The 25,217-nt window shown below is 42.4% G+C and overlaps 1 pseudogene; it reads left to right on the forward strand.

Moving 5' to 3' along the window:
• Positions 1-25,217, forward strand: part of LOC112250116 — a 148,939-nt pseudogene that overhangs the window by 87,228 nt on the left and 36,494 nt on the right.

Below are 25,217 nucleotides of genomic sequence, written 5' to 3' on the forward strand. Positions count from 1 at the left end.
AGAAAAGTCGATAAACAATGTGTGCAAATGAAGTAAGATTAGGGAGGTAAAGGCAATAAATAGACCATAGTGGCGAAATAATTAGAATTTAGCAATTAAACACTGGAGTGATGAATGTGCAAGTAGAGATACTGGGGTGCAATATGGGAATGAGGTAGTTGGCTGGGCTATTTACAGATGCGCTATGTACAGGTGCAATGATACAGTCTGCCGGGTCCTCGGAGCATGCGCAGACCAGCTGGCTGGAGTGCTTACGGACATATTCAACCTCTCCCTATCCTAGTCTTCTGTCCCCACATTCTTCAAGATGGCCCCCATTGTTCCTGCACCCAAGAAAGCAAAGGTAACTGAACTAAATGACTATCGCCCCATAGCACTCACTTCTGTCATCATGAAGTGCTTTGAGAAACTAGTCAAGGATCATATCACCATTATCTTACCTGACACCCTAGACCCACTTCAATTTGCTTACCGCCCCAACAGATCCACAGCGCTGCACACTGCCCTATCCCGTCTGGACAAGAGGAATGCCTATGTAATAATGCTGTACATTGACTATAGCTCAGCCTTCAACACCATAGTACACTCCAAGCTCATCATTAAGGTTGAGGCCCTGGGTCTAAACTCTGACCTGTGCAACTGAGCCGCCCCCAGGTGGTGAAGGTAGGAAACAACACTGATACTCAACACTGGGGCCACACAAGGGTGTGTGCTCAGCCCCCTCCTGTACTCCCTGTTCACCCATGACTGCCTGGCCACGTACGCTTCCACCTCAATCATCACGATTGCAGACGACAGTAGTAGGCCTGATTACCAATAATGACGAGCCAGCCTACAGGGAAGAGGTGAGGGCCCCGTGAGTGTAGTGCCAGGAAAATAACCTCACTCAACATCAACAAAACAAAGGAGGTGATCGTGGACTTCAGGAAACAGCAGAGGGAGCACCCCCCTATCTACATCTACGGGACCGCAAAGATTCAAGTTCTTCGGCGTACACATCAATAACAAACTGAAATGGTCCACAGAGACATGGTGGTGAAGAAGGCGCAACAGCACACCTAAAACCCTCACAAACTTTTACAGATGCACAATTGAGAGCATCCTGTCGAGCTGTATCACCGCCTGGTATGGCAACTGCACTGCACTGCCCGCAACCGCACCGCCCACAACCGCAGGGCTCTCCAGAGGTTGGTGCGGTCTGCCGAACGCATCACCGGGGGCAAACTACCTGCCCTCCAGGACACCTACAGCATCCGATGTTACAGGAAGGCCAAAAAGATCATCAAGGACAACAACCACCTGAGCCACTGCCTGTTCACCCCGTTATCATCCAGAAGGAGATGTCAGTACAGGTGCATCAAAGCTGGGACCGAGAGACTGAAAAACAGCTTCTATCTCAATCCATCAGACTGATAAATAGCCATCACTAGCACATTAGAGGCTGCTGCCCTATATACAAAGACTTGAAATCACTGGACACTTTAGTAATTGGAGCATTAGTCACTTTAATAATGTTTACATAATTTGCATTACTCATCTCAAATATTTATATACTGTATTCTGTTCTACTGTACAGTATCTTAGTCTATGCCGCTCTGACATTGCGCGTCCAAATGTTTATATATTCTTAATTCCAATCCTTTACTTAGATTTTAGTCTATTGTGTGTATTGTTGTGAAATTGTTAGATATTACTTGTTAGATATTATTGCACTGTTAGAGCTAGAAACAAGCATTTCGCTGCACCCACAATATCATCTGCTAAAACACGTGTATGTGACCAATAACATTTGATTTGATGTGAAGTCTATAGGTATCTGCTAGCATGCTACCATATACCTATTCATTTCCAGCCATTGCACTAACGCTAGTTAGCATTTGCACTAGTTAGAAACTTCCTTCAAACTTCACGCAGAGACATAAAAATGGTATCCACGAGTTCATCCGTCTCTGGGGAAGTAGATATCCTGAAGCATAATTTGTTGTTTTATTGATGGTAGTGGAAAACGCTGTTTCAGGCGCTGCTACAGAATCTCCCATAAGAGATCTATTGGGTTGAGATCTGGTGACTGAGACGGCAATGGCATATGGGTTACATAATCAAAACACTGAGTGACCACTCGTGCCCTGTGGATGGGGGCATTGTCATCCTATGGGGGCATAGCCATGGTAACCAAAATAATGCCCTGCCCAGCATTTTTATACATGACCCTAAGCATGATGGGATACTAATTGCTTAATTAACTCAGGAACCATAACTGTGTCGAAGCAGCTGCTTTCAATATGATTTGTATTCTTTATTTTGGCAGTTACCTGTACCACAGGAGGTTGGTGGCACCTTAATTTGGCAGGACAGATTCATGGTAAAGGCTGGAGCGGAATAGGTTGAATGGTATCAAATACATCAAACACATGTGTTTGACGCCATTCCATTCGCGCCGTTCCTGCCATTTATTATGAACCGTCCTCCTCTCATCAGCCTCAACTGACCTGTACATATACAGTCGAGGCCAGAAGTTTGAGAATGACACAAATATACATTTTCACAAAGTCTGCTGCCTCGGTTTGTATAATGGCAATTTGCATATACTCCAGAATGTTATGAAGAGTGATCAGATGAATTGCAATTAATTGCAAAGTCCCTCTTTGCCATGAACTGAATCCCCCCCCCAAAATTCCACTGCATCTCAGCCCTGCCACAAAAGGACCAGCTGACATCATGTCAGTGATTCTCTCGTTAACACAGGTGTGAGTGTTGACGAGGACAAGGCTGGAGATCACTCTGTCATGCTGATTGAGTTCGAATAACAGACTGGAAGCTTCAAAAGGAGGGTGGTGCTTGGAATCATTGTTCTTCCTCTGTCAACCATGGTTACCTTCAAGAAAACACGTGCCATCTTCATTGCTTTGCACAAAAGGGCTTCACAGGCAAGGATAGAGGCTGGATATCCTTGAGGCTGCCAGTAAGATTGCACCTAAATTGACCATTTATCGGATATTCAAGAAAATCAAGGAGAGCGGTTTAATTGTTGTGAAGAAGGCTTCAGGGCACACAAGAAAGTCCAGCAAGCGCCAGGACCATCTCCTAATGTTAATTCAGGGGCACCACCAGTACAGAGCTTGCTCAGGAATGGCAGCAGGCAGGTCTGAGTGCATCTGCACGCACAGTGAGGCGAAGACTTCTGGAGGATGGCCTGGTGTCAAGAAGGGCAGCAAAAGAAGCCACTTCTCTCCATGAAAAACATGGGACAGACTGATATTCTGCAAAAGGTACAGGGATTGGACTGCTGAGGACTGGGGTAAAGTAATTTTCTCTGATGAATCCCCTTTCCGATTGTTTGGGGCATCCGGAATAAAGCTTGTCTGGAGAAGACAAGGTGAGCGCTACCATCAGTCCTGTGCCATGCCAACAGTAAAGCATCCTGAGACCATTCATGTGTGGGGTTGCTTCTCAGCCAAGGGAGTGGGCTCACTCCTAAGAACACAGCCATGAATAAAGAATGGTACCAACACATCCTTCAAGAGCAACTTCTCCCAAACATCCAGGAACAGTTTGGTGATGAACAATGCCTTTTCCAGCATGATGGAACACCTTGCCATAAGGCAAAAGTGATAACTAGGTGGCTCGGGGAACAAAACATCAATATTTTGGGTCCATGGCCAGGAAACTCCCCAGACCATAATCCCATTGAGAACGTGTGGTCAATCCTCAAGAGGCGAGTAGACAAACAAAACCTCACAAATTCTGACAAACTCTAAGCATTGATTATGCAAGAATGGGCTGCCATCAGTCAGGATGTGGCCCAGAAGTTCATTGACAGCATGCCAGGGTGGATTGCAGAGGTCTTGAAAAAGAAGGATCAATACTGCAAATATTGACTCTGCATCAACTTCATGTAATTGTCAATAAAAGCCTTTGACACTTATGAAATGCTTGTAATTATACTTCAGTATTCCATAGTAACATCTGATAAAAATATCTAAAGAGACTGAAGCAGCAAACTTCGTGGAAATTAATATTTGTGTCATTCTCAAAACCTTTGGCCACGAGTGTACATGCAGTTAGGAATGAATGTAGAACAGCATTCTTTAGACTGTTCATCTAAATGTAATTGTAAATCCCTGAGGCATTGAACAAACACTTGAATGCACAATGTGACCCATTTACATAGGCTGTGTTTACACAGGCAGCCCAATTCTGATTTTTTTTCCACTAATTGGTATTTTGACCAATCACATCAGATCTTTTCACATCACATATTTTTCTGATCTAATTGGTCAAAGGAACAATTAGTTGAAGAAAAGATTAGAATTGGGCTGCCTGTGTAAACACAGCCATACTGTAATCTACATTCTAGAGAGGTGATAGAGGATTCTTGGAAATATCCAGCCCCCACAAGACCCTTCAATCGATGTGATAATAGACAATGACTTTATTATCCCATAACAATACATAATGGAAGATAGACAAAGGACATAGACAGACAGTAAATACTGGTAGAAAAAGTTATGTTCATCAATGATCATCTGTACACTATATACACTATAAACAACAAACCACTCTGTCAACTACAATGGTACCTGTAGGCCAGCCTGCTGGTCCTATTTGTGGTTTTAAACATTCAGTAGCCTTACTGCCACTGGGACAAAGGATAGTTTGGCCCTATTGTTTTGTGCCCTTGTACGCTGTAACGTCGCCACGAGGGGAGAAGCTCACATACCTGACGATAACTGACAGCTGCAAGCAGTCTGGTGGGGCAATTTTTACGCCCAGGGGCCCAGAGTTTTTCCTTATCTGTTAACCTAACCAGGAAAATTCTGGATCCCATAGGAATGTCAGTGATTAATCCGTTGTAAAAGTTTTTTTATAAGGACTATGATCGGACCAGTTTTCCTAATCACCCTGTCAAACTGCAGCAACCTTATACTTGTTCATACTGTTAGGTTCTTATTTTTCAGAGTAAATAACTCACAGACACTAGAGAAGCTTTAACCAAGTTTAATCATTCCCAAAGGTTCTGTACAGCTGTAATCAGACAGCAAAACATTTCAGACATCACAGTTTATATACATCCTACTTAAGACACTCCTCCTCCTTACAGTTTATGGCTCCACAGGAAAGAAGGTAACCAGATACTAACCCTAATTACTCCCTTAAGGGGAGCTGACCTCACCCCTCACCTCCTGACCTCAACCCCTCCTTCACCTAATCCACAGATATCATTCTGTTTTCCCAATATCAACACATCGCTCTCCTCTCCTCCATCAAACACATGCCAAAGCCTTCTGTCTTTCTTCAGAGAACCATTAACTTCTAACAGAACACCCAGGCTCTTTCATTTCCTATCATTCATTTACTACCTCAATGATCAAAGTTTAGCCGATTCCAACAATATGAATGAAATGTAGACCAAATGTCCTCTACCCAGACACGGAGACAACAGCTGATAGACAATAGAACTCACAGAGCTGAGCTTGCTTTATGCATGTTTGCATCATGCAGGCCTATGCAACCGTAGACCTTAAAACATTTACTCACAACTGTCATCACTATTATGTTGATTGATTCATTCCAGTTAATCATTTTATATTGAAAACATATAGGCAGCCTAGCCAGCCCAATTTTGAATATAAACAACATTTGATCACATTCACATTTTCTCCTGTCACACAAACACTATAAATACATAACATAACGTGAAAGAATTCGCTGCGTCAACCTCTCTCTTTAATCAAACTTTTACTTGATGATGTGATGGAAGCTATTAAATCATTCTGCATTGATTTCGACATCCCAGAAAAGACAGTCGAAAGTTCCATATGTTCAGCAAGTAAAGCATCGTAACGTACAACTACCTCTGCAAGCTCCTTGTAGTTTCCCTTGTTAGCGCAATGTTCCCTCTCGTCGTGTCCTCTAAAAGCCTATTCTTGCATGCCCAAAAACGCAGTGGTGTTGATAAGCCGCTTGAGAACATCCCTGTTTCTTCTTACTTTCTTGTTGTGTTGCACAGTTTGAATACGCAGACTTTCGTCATGATCTCAGGCAGAGGTCGACCCTTGGATTTAATTCGTACCTTTTCCGTGTACCCCAGAGAATGATAGGGGTTATTCAATGAAATTACTGAAATTAGCAAGGCAAATTGAACTAAATTGCACAAACTAGGCACAAAAATAAAGTTCTAAAACCAAGAAAAACATGTATAATCTACCCCCTCTGTCTCCTGTAATTTGAATAAACTAATTTGAATTGAATAATATCCCCAAAAAACTATCCCTTTTCAATTTCTATCCAGTAATGTCACCAACTCACCAAGCTTCTCAACAATTAGGACCCCAATACAACACAGTAGGTTCATTCTCTGTTCCTAATCCTATGATTGGATGGACAACATCCAATCATAGGTCAGTTCTGTTATGTCTTTAGCGTCATTAACCTGAAGACTTATTTTATCAAATAAATTCTCTGTAATTATTATTACGTGATTAAACTAATCATGTAAATGGAATTAACTAGGAAGTCAGGGCACCAAAGAAAATCTTCAGATTGCAAAGTTATAATTTTCCTAATATAGCTTTCAGATATTTTAATATCTGATCATTTAGTCTTCTAATTAATGAATTATTCTTAACCTCACGTTAGTCTCATTCCAAATGTCGTAAATTGTTGGTTATCTGCATGAACCCAGTCTTCACTATGAATCATCCATACATCAATTGTCTCATTCATTTATTTATTAACTAACTAAATAATCACAGAAATGCACAAAAAGAAAAACAAAGTAGATATGGTTACAAGGAAATGATAGGGGATGTGCCCTAGTGGGCTAAACCGGCATGGCGGCTTGGTAAACAAAGGGACTGAGAAAGGCACGAAAGACAAAAGACACTACACAGCTGACAATTATAACAATTTAATTGCTAATCCTTTGCACATGAACGCTCACTCATTCCGGAATAATTGCAATCAATAAATATATTTACACTCAGTGTGTCGTCTCAATTCTCTATTGGAATTGTCCTTCTTTCTGTTGGAAGTTAACATTCATCCGCTCGTCTTTCGTGGTTAGAATGGATACTTCCACTTCAGAAATGTTCTTATAGAATAGATGTTTCGGCGGTTGTCGGCCTTCGCATTCAATTCCTAGCTGCAGACTAGTACACAATTCTTAGCTGCACACTAGCAATTAGTGTTGAAGATTTGCTCTTATTCTGTCGGTATCGATAGTCTCAGATTTTCAACAACCATTACAACCTTAGCTTATACTCAGGTTTTAATGTCTCTACTCAAACCTTAGCCCTCTCGGTGATCGAGGTAAGCTTGGTCTCCTGGGAAATTCCCACGGTGGGGGTTATATCCAGAACAGTAGGAAAGGGCTGTCCCATGACGACAGATCAATGTCTGTGGAGTTTCCTTCATTAACGTCTTTTCGCTAGGGGGCAGTGTTTTGACGTCCGGATGAAAAGCATGCCCAAAGTAAACTGCCTGTTACTCAGGCCCAGAAACTATGATATACATATAATTGGTAGATTTGGATAGAAAACACTCTAAAGTTTCTAAAACTGTTAAAATAATGTCTGTGAGTATAACAGATATGGCCGGCGAAACCCAGAGGACAAACCATCCCCCAAAAAAAACATTTCAGCCTACCACTGTTTTCAATGGCATCCATTGTTTATTATGAGGCGAAATCCTCCCAGATTGCATTCCCTAGGGCTTCCACTAGATGTCAACAGTCTTTAGAAAGAGGTTCAGGCTGGTTTTTGGAAAAATGAGCTAGAATTTGTAGTTTTTCTAAGTGGCTCCCATTTTGTCTGTGGTGTTTTTATGCGTGTGGATGAGAACACGTTCTTTGTTGTTTATCTCCGGTAAAGACAATAACGAATCTCTGTCTTAAATTTTATAGTTTATTTACGTATTATGGTCGCTGAGGTTTGATTATAAACGTTGTTTGACTTGTTTGGAGAAGTTTATTGGTAACATTTGGGATTCATTTTGTATGCATTTTGAAGGAGGGAAACCGGTGGATTATTGAATGAAGAGCCCAGCTAAACTGAGTTTTTTGGGGTTATAAAGAAGGACTTTATCGAACAAAATGACAATTTGTGATGTAGCTGGAACCTTTTGGAGTGCCAACAGAAGAAGATCTTCAAAGGTAAGGCTTTTATTATATCGTTATTTCTGACCTTCGTGGCGCACCTGCCTGGTTGAAAAATGTTTTTCATGCTTTTGAATGCGGGGCGCTGTCCTCAGATAATCGCATGGTGTGCTTTCGCCGTAAAGCCTTTTTGAAATCTGACACAGCGGCAGGATTAACAAGAAATTAAGCTTTATTTTGATGTATGAGACTTGTATTTTCATGAATGTTAAATATTTATATTTCTGTAATTTGAATTTCATGCTCTGCAATTTCACCGGATGTTGTCGAGGTGAGTCGCTAGCAAAACGCTTGCGCCAGAAAGGTTGAACAGTTTAAAATCACATTACATAATTTCACAAATAGTTTAATCTTTACTCGTTCATTTTATACAACAATTAAATGCAAGCCTTAGAACTGAGACTCTTGTATAAACAGAGTTATGGTAATGTGGCTGTTTTGTCTCTTATGAGTTTCACAAACATTAAACGAAATGGACCAGTCGTAGCTGGATTCTCCCCAGACTGTGTACACATTCTCCAAAACATGGACATTGTTCAGTTCTCAAGTTCTATGACGGAGAAGAGGTTCCTTTGTTCTCCTGCGAAACCTCTCTGCCTGGCCATGAGGAGAGAGACTCCTCTAGGAATTTAGGACCTGCGATAACAGAGCCTGGGTGTAGGGGGAAGAGAGACGTGGTGAGAGAGAGAGGGGGATAGTGCTCGCTATACCCAAAGAGGGCCACCTCATGACAGTTCATACTGCAAAAGCTTTGATTGGTTGGAGGTTGTCCTCCGGAAGTGATCATAATTACCATGTAGGTCTATGGAAGGGGGTGAGGCCTACGAGCCTCATACTTTTGTATTGAAGTCAATGTAACCAGAGGAGGACAGAAGCTAGCTGTCCTCCGGCTACACCATGGTGCTACCCCAGATAGTGCTGTTGAAGTTGCTGTAGACCTTGATTGCAAAACAGTGTGTTTTAATCAATTATTTGGTGACGTGAATATATTTAGTATAGTTTTATGTAAAAGTGTTTCACTTTTTATTTTCATGAAATCTCACTGAGGAGGCCCATTCCTCCTCTGAGGAGTATCCACTGCTTGGTCTGTGGTTGCTGTTATGAAGTAGGTCTATGTCTCTCAGATATTTATCCAGCATGTTATTCCCATATAGTTAAGACTATAATGTGATTAAGGGATTGAATATATATGCTTTTCACTTAATTAACCTGTGGCCATTTGGATTATAATATGTATAATATGAAATATATCAATGGAACACTAGTCACTTGAATAATGTTCACATTCTGCTTCACTCATTTATTATGTCTATACTGTATTCTATTCTACTGTATTTTAGTCAATGCCACTCTGACATTGCTCATCCTAATATTTATATATTTCTTAATTCCATTGTTTTACTTTTAGATTTGTATGTGTTGTTGTGAATTGTTAGATAATACTGCACTGTTAGAGCTAGGAACACAAGCATTTCGCTACACCCGCAATAACATCTGCTAAATATGTGTATGTGACACAATTTGATTTGATTGATATTCATGACTGGTAACAAGCCATCCATGGCTTTTGAGCATCACTTTCTGACTTTAGCCATGTGGAGAAAAGACTTTTAAGCAGACGCCATTAAAGTCAATGACATATCCCTTTGAACTTCTTTGATCTAGAGGTGGTGTAAAAAGCTACAATGGATGCGGCTCGGTTTTAAATCATCCCTGCATGTTGAGTGAGATTGGTGAGATTGCATGCAACGCTAACCACACTACACACAACCACTCTACACACAACCACTCTACACACAACCACTCTACACACAACCACACTACACACAACCACTCTACACCCGACCACTTTACACACACAGTAGGGCTATTATTTAGCTGCGCAAACAAGAGTAAGCAGACACTTCTACCACACAGACACACACATATCGGTCATCCCAACACAATACCTGGTTGCTGCTCAGTGGCTAATGCTTTCTGTCAATCAGTCAGCCGTCCATGTCCGCTCCCGCCTCTGAGGCGACTGTGTCCACATGGGCGGTGGACACATCCCGCCAGGACTCCCAGCACCCCCAGAGAGAGCTCCCATATGACTCCCCCGGAAGGGGCCCACACTTTACCTAGGTCCGTTGCAGTGACCATATTCCCGCCACATTGGCAGTCATGAGTCATGACCGCAGTAAAATTCCACGTGACCGTTGAGTCATGGTATTCTCCTTTTATGCACTCTGGACATGCTTAGATAGTACACAACTTGCTAACGATTATCAAGTCTTAATGACCTGGTAATCAGGGCTCTATTGTCTCTCTAACCACTCTGACATCAATGCAAATGCCATCGGAAATCACATAAAACACATATCGTCAACTGTAGGCCTATAGTACTTTTAAAACTCACTGTGATGATCAATTTGAAGAAAGAAGTTGAAACAGGTTGAACAGGTTGAAACACTGTAAAACATGGTTGTTGTGGATGTTGTTTCAAAGCCTAACAACAAAATGGACAGCTCTTTAATTCAAAACAATCCATTTGCATATTAGATCTTATGCATATGCAATAGTTTTATGAGCCCAAGCCTGACAATACGTAGATAACCACATATTAGGCATGGTAGAAAAACACAATACAAAACTGTTTTAAAATGTCTTTGGTACATAATTGGTCTAGCCTATACTCCAAAATTAAACAAATTAGAGTAATCGTGCACTGCATTATTATGCATACTCAATGGACTGGTTACCTTATGCTACGCTCCAAAATGTACATCCACGAGTCTGGGAGAGAATGTATACCCCTAGGCGATGCTGTTGGTTCATTGATTGTGCAGTGTAGCTTACAGTTAGCCTAGAGTTAGTGAATTTGATTTTGAATAGCCTAGTAATAAGGCATGTTTTATATTTTCATAATTCATTGGGTGACCTGTTATCTTTAGCTATACAGAACATCTCACCACCATGTGTTTCCATCTCCTCCTCTTGCTCCTTTGTTCCTTTCTCCAGCACACAGAGGGGCTGTCATCAGTTTAATTGAAAACATGTTACTATCCATGTTCCCGAACAGATTTCACTTTGTTTTCCAAATTAAGCACTGGGTAACTGCAGGAACAAGGTTGGAGAGCCCATCGCATACAGAGTTTGAGCAGAATATCACCGTTCGGGGCAGCGAGAGCATGCTTCTCAAACAGTGGTTGACGCATGGATAGAAAAAGGTGTCCTTATATTTATTTCTCAGCTGCTCATATTAACCACATGCTCCGCTATAAAACCGAAATAGCCTACAAAACGTGTGGCCTCCATTAGCTATTCCAGTGCATACAGATGACATGTCTTCTTCCCCTGCCTCTGTTCCTGCCCATTTGATGAATGGGCCATTCTAAATCTAAACTAAGTTTACATATTAGTAAAGAGGAGATTAAATTGAGAATAGTCTGATGGATAAAAATATGATCACTTGATGAGACAACAGTTGTGCAGCCTGAGGCAAGGAATAGAGCAAGCTTTCTTAGGTACTTTCTCAAATCATCAATAGCCTACAGTCGCATCATGCAGACCATATATGTATTGATTTCTAAGACATTATAAGGTTTGTATCAGTCACAACTAAAGTCGCCAAATAACTCTAAATCTAGTATTTTAGTATTTTATTTATTTGTTTCAAATGATCACTTTTACTCTCAACATAGCCACTTCATATGAGCACTCTCTCCATAATGGGAAAACTATCCTTTCTTATCGTTCAATTATATTCTTCTTATCATAAAATCATATCAAATTAAATAATGGAACAGGACTTATAAGCATATCTTGTCAGCTAAATTAACAAATCTGCAGCCTATAGCACGGAGCATAGCCAGATAACATAGGCCTACAGTAGGCCAACTCGTATTCCGATCTTCTGAAATACATTTTCTTCATATGTTTCTTTAGACCTGACTAAAATAAGTAATGGATTTATTGTGATGGTGTGTATTAAATTGATTTAATAGACTTTTTAAAACGTAGATGTTCCAAAGGGATGCATCAGGGGCTTGTACGTGTGGAGGCCTGGAGATGCTAAACGTTTTTATGTTAATTAACGGTCAGTTACCATGAGACCGGCAGCCTTTTGCATGACAATAACTGGCTGACAAAATGTCATGACCGCCACAGCCCTAAATATACCTCACATTATCTCACCTGCCCGCCTCCACACTGGTTCAGTCTGGCTTTGTGGAAAGTTTCTGGATTGTTTAACATGAAGCTGATGGATTAACCCTTTGTGACTGGTTATTGATTAATCTGATGGTGTATTGATTATGAATACCTGACACTCTCCTCCACAGGCCTGTGGCTGTAACCAGGTGGGCTCAATGACCCAGCAGTGTAACCCCAACACAGGCTGCTGCTTGTGCCGGGAACAGTCTCACGGAAAGAAGTGCAGTGAGTGTAGGCTGGGCTACCGGGACTTCCCTCAATGCATTTCCTGCATCTGCAACATGGCTGGTTCGGACATCCAAACCTGTGATGCAGACCAGGATGTGTGCGCCTGTGTGGACAGGACTGGACAATGCAGCTGCAAGGTAACCCACAACCATCAGTTGATTGTAGTCTACTCTATTTTCTATCTATCGATCACTTAGAATATTCATCACAGGATGCTGTGTCAGGTGATTGCATCAGAGTTTTCAAAATACGTGACAGCAATCACCTACAATGAAATTATCTCAAAAGAAACCAACGCCAGCTCTTCTGGCATCTCCCTGATGTCTAGCCAGCACTGAAATAATATCTGTTTTTGAAGTTGAAGTTATATAGCATTACTAGGTGTGTTTTTAAGCCTCTAACTGCAATTACCTGTTAATGTCACATTAGCGTGACTATAGCAGATTTCTCCATATAGCCTATATCTCAACAGCAGCGCTCTAGCCCTCCGCATCTACCTAGTATCTTCCCTATCTGGGCTCAGCACGGGGCCTGTCGCCAGGTTTTGGCAGGCAGGGCAGCGTCTGTGTGTGGGAGGGAGTGTGAGATGGAAATAGACCTGATGTGGGGGAGTGGGGGGGCATTCAGATCAGCTAGCGCCAGGCAGGCAGGCGTTGCCATCCCCAGCTCCCTGCCTCAGGGTGACAGTGCAGTGACAGGCTGTCACGCAGTGCCAGCGATGGGAGGTGATGACCCTCATTAACAGAGAGAGAGAGACAGACAGAGAGATTTAAAAAGCTACTTTTGACTCTGAAGTAAAAGTGACATTTGAAGAGGAGAAGACTGTGTGTTGTTGGGTCTCTTGTTGTGCTGTTTAGTGTGTGTGTGTGTGTGTGTGTGTGTGTGTGTGTGTGTGTGTGTGTGTGTGTGTGTGTGTGTGTGTGTGTGTGTGTGTGTGTGTGTGTGTGTGTGTGTGTGTGTGTGTGTGTGTGTGTGTGTGTGTGTGTGTGTGTGTCTTTCCTTGCTGACTGTTTATTTTAGACTACTGGGATGGAGGGATGAAGGGATAGAGGGAAGAGGTTGATGGGGTCTGGGGGACGTTAGTGAAGGTCACAGTGATGGACGGATAGATGGACAACTGTGGCTGGAGGGGTGGCATGGCTCTGTGTGTTACATGAGGCCATAGCAATATAATTGCTGGCATCCTTAGCACAGGGGCTTAGGCAAGGTTGGGCCTAGGTGGGCGCATGTCCACCCACTGGGGAACCAGGCTCACCTAATCAGATTGAGGCCCAAAAATATTATATATATTTATTTGATTTGCTGTACTTGTGTTTCAAACGGGACATTATTTGTCTTTTTACCTTAGCACAGTACTTGACTTGGGCAGGAGCTCACCGGAACTGAGTACTGGCATCTCAAATGTTCTTCTGCTTGAGTTCCTGCATCTCCTATAGAATATTAACTCAAAAGTATTGAGGAGATCCTGGACCTAAATGTAAATGGTACGCCAAAATGAGTACCTATTTCAGTCCAAGTCAAGCAATGGCCTAAACATACACCATCAGATAGAATTCATAGCAAGCAGTAAGGAAGGGGTGGGCCAACTAAAGGGATACACACAAAGTGTACATCCTTCCATGACATAGACTGACCAGGTGAATCTAGGTGAAGGCTAGGATCCCTTATTGATGTCACTTGTTAAATCCACTTCAATCTGTGTAGATGAAGGGAAGGAGACAGGCTAAAGAAGGATTTTTAAGCCTTGAGACAATTGAGACATAGATTGTGTATACAGTTGAAGTTGAAAGTTTACATACACCTTAGCCAAATACTTTTAAACTCACATACATTTAAACCCAGTTTTTCACAATTCCTGACATTTAATCCAAGTAAAAATGTTCTGTCTTAGGTCAGTTAGTATCATCACTTTATTTTAAGAATGTGAAAAATCAGAATAATAGCAGAGAGAATTATATTTTTTCAGCTTTTATTTCTTCCACAACATTCCAAGTAGGTCAGAAGTTTACATACACTCCATTAGTATTTGGTAGCATTGCCTTTAAATTGTTTAACTTTGGTCAAATGTTTTGGGTAGCCTTCCACAAGCTTCCCACAATAAGTTAGGTCAATTTTGGCCCATTCCTCCTGACAGAGCTGGTGTAACTGAGTCAGGTTTGTAGGCCTCCTTGCTTGCACACGCTTTTTCAGTTCTGCTCAGAAATATTCTATACAATTGAGGTCAGGGCTTTGTGATGGCCACTCCAATACCTTGACTTTGTTGTCCTTGAGCCATAACTTTGGAAGTATGCTTGGGGTCATTGTCCATTTGGAAGACCCATTTGCGACCAAGCTTTAACTTCCTGACTGATGTCTTGAGATGTTGCTTCAATATATCCACATAATTTTCATTCCTAATGACGCCATCTATTTTGTGAAGTGCACCAGTACAGCAAAGCACCCCCACAACATGTTGCTGCCACCCCCATGCTTCACGGTTGGGATGGTGTTCTTTGTCTTGCAAGCATCCCCCTTTTTCCTCCAAACATAACGATGGTCATTATGGCCAAACAGTTCTATTTTTGTTTCATCAGACCAGAGGAAATTTCTCCTAAAAGTACGATCTTTTACCCCATGTGCAGTTGCAAACCGTAGTCTTTTTTATGACCGTTTTGGGGCAGTGGCTTCTTCCTTGCTGAGCGGCCTTTCAGGTTTTGTCAATATAGAACTTGTTTTGCTGTGGATATAGATAATTTTGTACCTGTTTCCTCCAGCATCTTCACAAGGTCCTCTGCTGTTGTTCTGGGATTGATTTACACTTTTCACACCAAAGTATGTTCATCTCTAGGAGACAGAACACGTCTTCTTCCTGAGTGGTATGTTGGCTGCGTGGTCCCATGGTGTTTATACTTGCGTACAATTGTTTGTACAGATGAACGTGGTACCTTCAGGCGTTTGTAAATTGCTCCCAAGGATGAACCAGACTTGTGGAGGTCTACAATTCTTTTTCTGAGGTCTTGGCTGATTTCTTTAGATTTTCACATGATGTCAAGCAAAGAGGCACAGAGTTTGAAGGTAGGCCTTGAAATACATCCACAGGTACACCTCCAATTGACTCAAATGATGTCAATTAGCCTATCCGAAGCTTCTAAAGCCATGACATCATTTTCTGGAATTTTCCAAGCTGTTTAAAGGCACAGTCAACTTAGTGTATATAAACTTCTGACCCACTGGAATTGTGATACAGTGAATTGTAAGTGAAATAATCTGTCTGTAAACAATTGTTGGAAAAATTACTTGTGTCATGCACAAATCCTTGGGAGCAATTTAAATTTAAGCAATTTAAAATTTGATTTGATTTGATTTGAGGTAGATGTCCTAACCTACTTGCCAAAACTATAGTTTGTTAACAAGACATTTGTGGAGTGGTTGAAAAACGAGTTTTAATGACTGCAACCTAAGTGTATGTAAACTTCTGACTTCAACTGTATGTGCTATTCAGAGAGTGAATGGGCAAAACAAAATATTTAAGTTCCTTTGAATCGAGAACAAAGGATTTAAGTGCCTTTGAACAGGGACATCCAGCGAAATTGACACAACTATGGGAAGCATTGGAGTCAACATGGGCCAGCATCCCTGTGGAACGCTTCGACACCTTGTAGAGTCCATGTCCCAGCGAATTGAGGCTGTTCTGAGGGCAAAAGCAGGGAGTGCAACTCAATATTAGGAAGGTGTTCTTAATTTTTGTACAGTGTATATTGACAACAATAATAATAATAATACATTTTATTTGGCAGATGTCTTTCAGGATATTTAAGGACATCATACATACAATCTGGTGCTGTTTATAAAATCTATTTCATAATAGGCCTATGTAATGAATTTGAATTATACTTGAATTATTAACTCCCCCACAAAATTAAATAATAACTTATCAATATCAAAATAATGGGCTGGTTCTGGCACATGCACTGATACCATTTGCATTAAACAGTAGCTATTGCTGTGTAGGCTAGACTCCACTTTGTAGGCTACTCATCGTTAGCTAGCTAACTAAGACTCATTAGCCAACTTGGCTCGCAAAAATAAATAAAGTGGCCAAACAAAGCTCACTGTTAAATTATTTTAAGATACGTTTTTCTTTGTGTATAGAAGAAAGAGTTATTTGAAATCAGAGATTTCGCCCTCGATCTGTGATTATATTGATCTAATGGAGGGCCTTAAAAAAGTGTTTCAGTACATTCAGAGACAAGGACCAGCACCACAACACTGTTTTTATTCAACACTTTTAGAAATCATGAAACACGCTTCTCCACTCCGACTCACACTCTCTCGGTCCCTCCACTGAGACATGATCATCAGTCCATCAGTTCAAATTAAAATGTCAATTTATGCTCTGACGTGCCTCGCAAGTAATAGGCTACAACAACTGACCTATTACCAGTGTTTTATTAATATAGCCAAACATGAGACTCGAGTTTTGAAATATAAGGCTCTACGTTATTTATAAGCCTACATGGAGAAAAATCGAGTCAATGTAAATAGCCTATCATTTTTGGAATGTAATTTAATTGGAAATAGCACTTTGCCCTGTATGCTGTTGATCATTTAATTGATATCACACAAAACATTGTAGGCAGACTTGATCTCCCGCACTCAGCAGAGAATTGCACTCTGCTTGCATTTTGACTCAAAATGATCTTGACTAAGAAAAGGTTGGTGACCAGTGTTGTTTACTGTGATCATATACTGTATCTGGACATTATGTTCTAGTCTATTAATTATAGGGGTTTATTATTATTGGAGGTCTACGTGAGTCGTATGTTAAAGAGTCATGGATTAACGTAAGCTTACAAGACTATTTGGTCTGTAATGCGAAATCACACGTTAGATGGTTTGTTGTGTGCGATCGATTACAGTAGGTTGTATGGTAGGCTTTGTTTTAATGATAATTTGAGTGGCCAAATTTTGTCCCACCTACATTTTTGCTGGCCTGCCATCAACAGATTTCTACACCCCTGTCATAGCATCCTCTTTACAGTCTGGTGTGTAAACAAAACATCTTTACATTTAATGTCTGTTATGAATGTGGCTTCTCAGCTCTCCCTGCTTTAGGAGTGTACTAACTAGGGAAGCATCAGATGAGATCGAAGGGAAACTTTTCATATAAAATACACCCTTATCAGGACTGTCACTGTTTGTGTCTGCTGTATGTGGGGGTATGCCCCTTATCATAGCTCCTCGGTGAGCCCCGTTGAAATGCACCTACTCTACCTATTGAAATGGCTGCCTTGGTATTCTTCTGAATAGAATCTTCTTTGATCAATATAGAGCAGGGTAAGGTGAAGAGAACAAGAGATTACTGTCACAGTTATTTATAGCTTGGCTCTGTCTTAAATCAGATATCTCCCTAGGCCTGTAATATGTTTGCAAATCTATTCAGATGTGTTTTGTATTCAGGTCTTATGTGTACTCTACTGAAAACTGCAATAATACTGTACCTGCTATGTATTTGACAATAATGACCAGCCATTTTGGACTACAAATAGCAGTCTTATTGCTGAGTGTCTGTGTGTTGTGTCCCAGGCAAATATACAGGGCCTGAAGTGTGACAAGTGTAAGTTGGGGACGTTTGGCCTGAGCACCAGGAACCCACTGGGCTGCAGTCAGTGTTACTGCTTCGGTATGACCAGCAACTGCAGTGAGGCACAGGGCCTCATCCGCGTGTGTGCACACACGCATATCTTGAACTACGTGTACTGTGTGGCTCAGTTGGTAGAGAAAGGTGCTTGCAATGCCAGGGTTGTGGGTTCGATTCCCAAGAGGGACCAATACAAAAATGTATACACTCCCTACTGTAAGTTGCTTTGGATAAGAGTGTCTGCTAAATGTCATGATAAAAAAACATTTATTTCAAGCAACAGTTTGTATTTACATGAGAGTCGTTATTCTTCATTCCCGGCCAGGTATTTATTCCTCATCTTATTTTGCTGTAATTTATGGGACGTAGAGAGAATCAGGGGGACCAGGCACAAACAGGAGGCTAGCCTGGTACCAGTGAGGTATGGGGGGCTTGAAAGCAGGCAGAGTCTGGGAGTTGTAGCTTCCATGTTTGTTTTAATAAGGATTTCCTGCCAGTGCGCCACAGACCTGATAACTCTCCGCCTGCTGTAACCATGGAGACCGTGGCTGAGGACATTGGCAGAGGGACCCTTCTTTCATATAAATGGAAACGACAACCAAACTTAAATAAAGGTTGCTGTTCCAAAGTTAATCTAAGTTTGTTTGCTATAAGACTATGAGTAAAAAGAGAGCCAGTTGAGAATCCTCTCCCTCATTTATTGGAAGGCAGGAGCTTTTCTCTAAGTCAGTGAGTCGTGTGATTGCATGGTGAGGTGAGGGGCACAGCCCGGCCCCTCTGGAGCCTTTAGTGAGCCCTACCCTGGATATTTAGATGGGAGTGGTAAGGATGGGAGTGGTCTAAAAAACACTATTTTGCTTAAAACATTTATTTTTTTACCCTTTTGTGTGTTTACTTGACTGTATTTATACTTGGGATATCGCTTTTCAACAGTAAAAGTTCACAAATCGCTGGAGGACGTCTTTAAAACAGGGGCCTCAGAGGCATAGCCTACTGTACAGGAGTGGCTTCTTAAAGATATTCATGCTCTATTTGCCCAGTGAAACATGTCTCTGGCCTCAGGATGTGAAATGCATTTTAATCTACGACTATAGGAGAGGCTGAGTCCTGGTGTGGTATTGGAGAATAGACTTGTCCAATGTCACAGAGGCTGTTTTTCTTTTGAAATACCCTTGCATAATCCACTTGCAACATAAGCATATTGAATCCTTGGAAAAGACCTTCTCAAATACATCCCATTATCTGTGTATTTTGTGTGACATTTATAAGTGATGCTGTTTGTTTGTTGTCTCTGTGTTGCTGCAGTTGTCCCTGAAACCAGAACAGACCAAGCTGCCCCTAGTGGACAAAGACAACCAGCAGGAGACCACACGTGGAGTGACCTTCCAGCACCCAGAGATCATCGCTAACGCTGACCTGGTCACCCAGAAATTGACCAAAACCTACTACTGGAAACTGCCTGAACAGTTCCAGGCGTCCATGGTGAGGGCATTCTCCTCTCAAAATGATTTAACAAGTTGATAAGAAGTGTACAATCGACCGCTGACATATACTGTATAATTGCTTGGGACTGATTAATGTGTTTGAATTGAGAACTGGTGAACATTGCTGCTTTAAAACACTATCCAACTTGCACTTATCAGGAGTTGACTATATTCTGTTCAGAGATGAGTATTGTACTAACAAGTTACTTGGATGGTTTCTCCTTTTCAGATCACAGCCTATGGCGGCAAGCTGAAGTACGCCATCTACTTTGAGGAGCGTGACGAGACAGGCCGCACCTCCTACGAACCCAAGGTCATCATAAAGGGAGTGTCCAACAGAAACAAGGTGATGGTCCGCCACATGCAGGGCCTGCAGATTGGACAACCCACCCGTCATGAGATCAACATGACAGAGGTAAGGACCTGGGCTTACATGCTGGATCTCTTGTTGTCATTACTGATTCCTAACCTCTTAAAATGCAGTTATTATCTATTTGACACTGAGACTCGCGTATGTTGTTAAAACAATTATGGGCCTTTGTGATGGATGCCATGCCAATGCATCTCTTGTCTTTTTCCCAATAGCTTTTCAAAGCTAGATTTTAACCTCTAAAGATACAGTAATGATAAATTGACACTGAAGTGATGTTATGAACATGTTATGTTTTTCAAAAAGAGTAGAAGTACAAAGACAAGAATGTCATGACAATGGAGGACTTTATGGGCGTGCTGTTTTATGTTGACTACGTCCTCATTCAGAGTTCCCATGGGAACATGATGAGACATAGCAGGTGAGCTCTCCTCTCTGTGTCTGAACACTGACCTGTTCAATCCATGTAATGAACTAGGGGCAATAGCATAATAGCATATTTTAAGCATAGAGAAGAGAATGCAGAATGTCCATGGAAAAGCTTTGGATTGTTGCCATTGGCTCACATGGCTGTCTCTCTCTCCCTTTCTCTTCCTTTCTCTCTCTCCCTCTCTCTCTCCACTAAACACAGGATTTCTATGGAGGTGGCAGAGGAGGGAAGGCCGTCCATGGAAAGTGAGTGGGCTCACCAGAAAGAGAAGTGTGACTGCCCCCTGGGCTACTCCGGACTGTCCTGCGAGGTAAGCTAGCTAGCCACACCACCTGCTGTGTGTCTGTGTCTCCCATCAGACCATCAGCCCTGGTGACAGGGTCATCCATCAGATAGGGCTGTGTGTGTGTGTGTGTCTCCCATCAGACCATCAGCCCTGGTGACAGGGTCATCCATCAGATAGGGCTGTGTGTGTGTGCCTCCCATCAGACCATCAGCCATGGCGACAGGGTCATCCATCAGATAGGGCTGTGTGTGTGTGCCTCCCATCAGACCATCAGCCATGGCGACAGGGTCATCCATCAGAGAGGGCTGTGTGTGTGCCTCCCATCAGACCATCAGCCATGGCGACAGGGTCATCCATCAGATAGGGCTGTGTGTGTGTGTGTGTCTCCCATCAGACCATCAGCCCTGGTGACAGGGTCATCCATCAGATAGGGCTGTGTGTGTGTGCCTCCCATCAGACCATCAGCCATGGCGACAGGGTCATCCATCAGATAGGGCTGTGTGTGTGTGCCTCCCATCAGACCATCAGCCATGGCGACAGGGTCATCCATCAGAGAGGGCTGTGTGTGTGCCTCCCATCAGACCATCAGCCATGGCGACAGGGTCATCCATCAGAGAGGGCTGTGTATGTGCGTCTCCCATCATATCATCAGCCATGGCGACAGGGTCATCCATCAGAGAGGGCTGTGTGTGTGTCTCACATCAGACCATCAGCCATGGCGACAGGATCATCCATCAGAGAGGGCTGTGTGTGCGTCTCCCATCATATCATCAGCCATGGCGACAGGGTCATCCATCAGATAGGGCTGTGTGTGTGTGTCTCCCATCATATCATCACCCATGGCGACAGATCATCAGTCATGGCGACCAGAGAGGTGTGTGTGTATGTGTGTGTGTGTGTGTGTGTGTGTGTGTGTGTGTGTGTGTGTGTGTGTGTGTGTGTGTGTGTGTGTGTGTGTGTGTGTGTGTGTGTGTGTGTGTGTGTGTGTGTGTGTGAGAGAGTCAGTCACAGTCCAATCAGATCCACAGCCGTGGAGTCAGGCTGAAACACCTGTTAGAAACAGTTCACATCCTTCTCATCAAAACTGCTAGCTCTTCCCCTCTTTCTCCCACCTCCGTCCAGACACCTCGTGCTCCCCCATCCTTTAGTGCGTCTCTACTCCACTCCTAATGAACTCTTGTTGTGTTACTACGACAACCTCCATCCAGATCTGAGTGTTACTGATGTGTCTCCTACTGGATCCCTCATAAATGTGGCTGTAAGAAAACCAGACAGATGGCAATAATTTGAAGCTGCCACATAGTTAATAAAGTATTTTTAAACAGGCGTTTAACGTGTTTGCGGGGAACAGATGGCGCCTCAAATTGACCCGATTAATTCTCAGTGAGTATGTCTCGTTGGAGCTCCATAGGAGCCCGGGACTCCCACGAGTGGGGGGGGGTGTAACAGCCTAACCGGTAACCGTCTGTCTGTGTTTCGCCCATCGGCAGGAATGTGTGGCCGGGTTGTACCGTCTATCTGCCCGTAGTGGTGGCGCGGCCTCCAGAGCAGACATTGGGAGCTGTGTGCAGTGCCAGTGCAACAGGCACAGTGAGGCCTGTGACCCGGAATCATCCATCTGCCAGGTAAGCGCTTTACAACGTCCCTGTGACCTGAGGAGGACGGTGCCGTTGGCAATAGTTGGCAGGCTGTCCTGTGACTGCACCCATAAGAGTGGAGGATCAGCACATTTGTTCAGAAGCCAGTTGATAGGTTACATAGTCCAGTGGCACCAGGAAGTAGAACATAGTGTAGTGCCTGGAATAGATTTGACTGGTAAATGCTGATAACAATGTAGCAATAGAGAGCAGTCCATGTCATTTAATACAGAGCATGATGTGCCCTTCAGATATAAGGTCCTTTGGTCAAGATAAAACCAACCTTATTCTCTGCTTCCCAAATCATCCCCTAGAGCACGTAGAAGCCTGTCCTGCCTCATGTTATAGGCTGGAACTGAAACTCAATCCCAGCTTTCATTTGCATTTGTGCTAATAACAATATAATTTGCATTTTACGGAGCCGGCAAATTGAAAATGTTAAATGGGTTTGTACAGCGTAATTTGGGTAATTGAGGTACACAGGAAGTTAATGAAACTCTTTTGAATACCCCGGCTCAGTAGGCCGCAACTTCTGCTGACTGATTAGTGTTTCTGCTCTGAATTGGCAGTTTGGCTCAGGCTCTGGAAGGGCCCTCACTTCAAAACAACAGTTAAGACACATGCACCCTCCACCCCGACAACCACTGTGTTTAGTTGAGTTAGATTCTGAAGGTGTGAATTCATTTTTAGTGAATCATCCATCAGAGTGAATGGTTGTGAATGTGGAACTGATATTAGTGTGTTTTCTTTACAGAACTGCCAGCACAACACAGAGGGGGACAGGTGTGAGTGCTGTGCCCCAGGATACTATGGTGTATTGAGGGGCAGACCCGGCGACTGCAAGCTCTGTGCCTGCCCCCTCAACAACCATGAGAACAAGTAAGTCACAGAGGCACAGTTGAATGGCTCTACTAATGTAAAATAACATCAGTTCTCACATGGAGCTCTCTTTCTTTTAGTTTCAGCCCTTCGCGTGTGACAGAGGGATTGAATGACTACCACTGTGCTGCCTGCCCTGAGGGCCATGTGTGAAAGTACTGTGAGAGGCAAGAACACTCTACTGAACATACAAAGCCCACAAGGCTCTTTGTGAATTGTATTTTAACTGAACTCACCTCATCAGTGACTTTGCTATCCCACATTGCTAACAGAACATCACTTACTGTTAGTTATCTACTCTAAACATGGTTTTTGCTCCTCTGCATGTGCAACGGGTTACCACATCGACCCCCGTGCCCCAGGCGGGAAGTGTGAGGAGTGTAAGTGTGACACGCACGGGGCATGGCCCCAACCGTGTGACCTCCGCTCAGGCCAGTGCCGCTGCTGCACCGGGGCCACTGGACGCACCTGTAGTCAGTGCATGAAGAGGCATGTATGTGGGCCCTCTGGGATCATGTGTACGTACACTAATATAACTTACTAATGCACTGTTTTCAATACACACACACACACAAAACTACTAGTACAGAAAATCAGCAAGGTTTCTGAGTAGAGCTCTCTTTGTTGTTTTTTATGTTTGTTCAATATTGTAGACTAATCCTATTTTAGATTTTAGACCCCTAAATCACCTTTGTTGTGAGTCTTAAGTGGAAGAAAATTGTTTTGGGGACAGTTGTAAAACTGCCTAGCTACTTGAGGAATAACATAATTGCCCTTTCTTTGCTCTTGACATTTAGGTTAATTGAATTCAAACAACTTTGTAGTGATGTCATGGTTAATATTGAAGACGGTACGATAGGCTGTAATATGTATTTATAAGCCTACATATCACACTTGACTGCTAGCTACCTAGCTACCTAGCTAGCTCTGTGTTGTTTTGTTGTTGTTTGCTTTTGTTTTTTTTAGCTGTGTTTACATGTTATCTCCATACCCCACTTTCCTAGCTACTGAGCGTTGCACACCTATTTAAATTTTTTGATGTGTAGTGTTCACCTTCTCTTCTTTACGTCATAGTCAAGCCACCTTTTGGGAATTGGGTGCTCCTCTATACGTTGTGTCTGTTAAACGTGTTTATTTCTCTCAAATGTTGTGCACGAATTTGTTAACATCCCTGTTAGTGAGCATTTTTCTCGATTGCCAAGATAACCCATCCACCTGACAGGTGTGGCATATCAAGAAGCAGATATCATTAAATAGGTGCACCTTGTGCGGGGGACAATAAAAAGCCACTAAAATATGCAGTTTTGTCACACAAGTTTTGAGGGAGAATGCAATTGGCATGCTGACTACAGGAATGTCCACCAAAGCTGTTGCTAGAGAATGTAATGTTAATTTCTCTACCATAAGCCGCTTACAACGTCGTTTTAGAGAATTTGACAATACATCCAACCAGCCTCACAACTGCAGACCACATATATGGCGTTGTGTGGGCGAGCGGTTTGCTAATGTATATGTTGTAAACAGAGTGCAATTTGAATGCACAGAGATACCATGACAAGATCCTGAGGCCCATTGTGAGGTCAATTGTTTATAAGGTATCTGTGACCAACAGATGCATATCTGTATTCCCAGTCATATGAAATCCATAGATTAGGGCCTAATTAATTAATTTAAATTGACTGATTTCCTTATATGTAGCTCTGTAAAATCGTTTAAATTGTTGCATGTTGCGTATCATTGTTTTTTCATGTTTAGTTGTGTCGTGACTTGACTTTCGTTAATCTGATGACTGATATTTATTTAACAATATTTATGTATCAATTAACTCATTAGGATTTGGGGCACCACGGAAGAAGTTGTTTAACGAGTTACCATTTCCCAAATTAAACTCGAAAACATATATAAGTTATATATCGATAACAGTCACTTATTAA

Source organism: Oncorhynchus tshawytscha, linkage group LG05, assembly GCF_018296145.1.
Source record: "Oncorhynchus tshawytscha isolate Ot180627B linkage group LG05, Otsh_v2.0, whole genome shotgun sequence".
Lineage (NCBI taxonomy): Eukaryota > Metazoa > Chordata > Actinopteri > Salmoniformes > Salmonidae > Oncorhynchus > Oncorhynchus tshawytscha.